This window comes from Pygoscelis adeliae, unplaced genomic scaffold, assembly GCF_000699105.1.
Source record: "Pygoscelis adeliae isolate BGI_AS28 unplaced genomic scaffold, ASM69910v1 Scaffold123, whole genome shotgun sequence".
Lineage (NCBI taxonomy): Eukaryota > Metazoa > Chordata > Aves > Sphenisciformes > Spheniscidae > Pygoscelis > Pygoscelis adeliae.
The window spans coordinates 2,063,626-2,067,207 of record NW_008824650.1 but is presented as its reverse complement, the minus strand read 5'-3'; positions in this window follow the sequence as shown (position 1 = coordinate 2,067,207).

Genomic DNA, 3,582 nt, shown 5'->3' with positions numbered 1-3,582 from the left:
TATCAGGAAGCTGTTAGGTGGTGTTTCAAAAAGGCCTGGATGCTGGAGGAGCATATGGCTGCAAATAGGATATGTGCTCTCACAAGTGCTAGCGAAAAAACCCTGCCGCTTAGGATGTGGAAGAAGCTACTCCATCCCTAAACCTCCAGTTCGGTGGCACTACTCTGGCAGGGTGTGAGGCATAAAACCACAGAGCTGAGCTTGTTCCTGGCACTGACTGAGGTTTATGTAGCAGTTTATAAAGCCCCATGTTGGCTTTAGGGTTGGCACTGCTGTTGCAGCACAGTGGTGTTGGTACCTGTTTGTGCCCATTTTCTACGGTAGAAAAGCCATGGCTGTCAGTCGGAGTGGTGTTTATATCCCCTAATTTAGGATGTCTACGTTATAAAAATTTGCCTCAACTATAGTCCAGTACGGAATGGAAAAATAATTTATCTTTGGAAAAAGAGATGTATTCTAGTCCTGATTTCAGAAACTGCTGGTGGGATTCAGTTTGTCCTAAATTTAGGGATAGTTAAACTCTCAGATCAAGGTGGCTGTGTGTGAGCCAGGTGCCTGAACTCCCATTTTAATCCATGAAGATCCAGTTGACGGAGCCAGCAGAATGCAGAGAGCTGTTCAGCTCTGCATAAATGTAGGATGAGATGAATACTTTCTAGATTTCACTAACTCTATGGGCTGGCTCTCTATGAATTATAATGGGAGCTCACATGTAGACATCTCTGTGTAGACGCTGGCAAGATGTAGTGCCCAGAGGTGACGGTGCTGGATGTCGAAGATACTGTCCTAGCTGCGGACTGCAACTGTGATATCTGTCGCTAGGGATGGCAAGGACCTTGAAAATTGCCTTCTCCAGACACCTCATATTTCTTCATCTGAAAAAGAGCCCTTCTAGAAATGCTGTTGAGGTGAACCCAAGCCTGGATGTGCCGAGGGTGGTGAAACACTGGCACAGGTTGCCCAGAGAGGTGGTGGATGCCCCATCCCTGGAAACATTCAAGGTCAGGTTGGACGGGGCTCTGAGCAACCTGATCTGGTTGAAGATGTCCCTGCTGATTGCAGGGGGGTGGGACTAGGTTGGACTAGGTGACCTTTAGAGGTCCCTTCCAACCCAAACTATTCTATGATTCTATGATTCTTTCTTCCTTGTTGATGCTTCCAAAGGCCACGGGCTTTGTGTGTGGCAGACTGCCTCCTGCCTGAGCAATGGAGTGTGCACAGCGGTGCACGTGCTGTGCTGCTATTCTGCAGGATTATTGTACCCTGATGCCTGTTCTCAGCTGCATCTCCAGAAGCAATCAGCCTCCTCCAATCTGATGAAGTACATCCTTCTTCCCCCCCTCTCCTGATGCCCTCATTGCCTGATGACATGCCTGTTCATGTATGTATGTGTTTTGGAGCCCCTCTAAGCACTCTGATCTTTAACACTTTTTTATGCTTGTTAAGCCCTCCTATTTCTTTAAGGCAGGCAGCTGCTCTTGTAAGTTATATTTTTTGAATTGATTTTTTCTCAGGCAAAATAAGATCAATCAAGTCATATGGCTAATAAAATTGATAAAGAACCAATAAAAGGCCAATGACACACCATCTGGCACGCTGAAGATGGACGATGAGAAAACCAAGCCACTGCTCAAATCTTAACCTTCCTTATCACATTAGAAGCTCATTCACACTTCATAATAGCCCAACATTTCATTTCAGCTACTAAGATTAATGCCAAAGAATACATAATCACACAATAATTCTCTGTATCTTTCTATCCAGATGCATCGAGTGGAGTCATCAAAATAAACAGATCAGCCATTTATCCCCCCCACCATATTCACTAGCACCGTAACAGCAGCAACCGAAAAAGAACCTCTGCAGGAACAGGGGATCCTGCTGTTAAACAAAAGGCAGCTGGAAAGAGCAGATTTTCCAAAGCATCAGAATTATTTAGGATGAGAACCCCTGTTAAAGCCCACAAAATTACAACTGGTAACTTATTGCGCCTCATGCTGTCGAGCCATCAATGGGCTTTTGAAATTTTCACCTGACACTGCCAAGAAGGATGTTACCACAGCATATAAAGTTGAGGCTCAGATGCAGATCTGATTTGATGCACCCCATTGCAGTCAATGGGGTTGTATCTTGCCAAGGGCTGATTTTGCCTTTCAAACTTCAGAAAGAAATTGCAAAAGCCAAATAGGGGTTATTGGAAGTCGTAGCACTGAACAGCCATGTCTATAACGTGAGTGACCTTTTAGAAACTGCATAGAACCTACCCTTAATATGAATCCCTGATGCAACCTGAAAATATGGGGTATTATAACAAATATTGACAAGTTGTCAGTATAGGCATACCAGACAGGGCTGGAGATTTGACTGCATATTTAAAGTACAGATTGCTAAAGGCTCCTCAGTTATGCCTGTCCCAGTGCAGACCATTCCTCTAGTAATGTAGGATATAATGTGCTCACCTGCTGAAGTATTGTGAGCTGTTCACAGTCCAACTGACGGGTTTCGATCATCTATCACCGCAAGTCCTAATCGGAGTGCCACTCTCCTCGTGATATGTTGGTGTAATGCATCTGCACAGAGACATGAGTGAGGATTTCATACCCACACATCTGGCAAATGCATATGCCCTGCGTGTTTACAGATGTGCATGGAGGTGTGTATGGGCACACACACGTAGCTGTGTACTGTTGCTCTCTTTGGCTTTAGACTAAAATTGTATTGATGTTTATAGCGTAGCGCAGGCCTCCTGGAGGAGAGGGATATGTATTTCTTGAAATGCCTGTGGACCAAAGTAGTCTGTCCTGGGGGATGACATGAATTGGGACCAATGACTTTGGGGAGAGGGTTACAGCAGTTGTGCTATGTGAGTCCTCAGACATAAGCCCAGTGATATTAAATGGCCATTAAACCATTTATTAAGCCTCACAATAAATGGCATATTAAACAATGCAAAATGTCTTAAAAAGCTGACTTACCAGGAGATTTCGGTGAGTAGTTATCGATAGGGTGCAATGGATTTATTAATGATGTAAAGGAAAAAAAAACCCTTGTTCATTACTAGCAAGGTTTGCAGTTTGGAGCAATAGCTGGCAGTGGTGAATAATGGTAAGAGAAGGGCAGTTATACATCGTTTTGTAAGCTGGAATGATTTAAATAACAAGTGCTTTTAATGTAACCAAATGCCAGCAGATGCTTCTGGGAAGTGGAGATGTGCAGAGCGCTTACAGGATGTGGGGCTGCCTCCTGGAAGGCATTGACTTGGGGAGGGGATGGGAGGTCACGGTCAATAAACAGCATACGACGGTTTTCCAATATAATCGTGTGGCTAAGAGAGCTAATGGGAGTTTTGGATGTATAACCAGGGGAAAATGGAGCAGAAGGAAGAAAGTGATATTACCGCTGTTCGCTGCAATAGTGTGCCCATTGGTCAGAAATGCTCCTGGGGTCTGAATAAAGACGCAATGCAGTAATTACTACTAGAATAACTACAAATATTTTTTGAAAATTATCTGAGTTTAGGAAAAAAGCTTACTTATAAGAGGAAGGTTACTCAGAAATAAAAATAAGTTTTTCTCACAGACT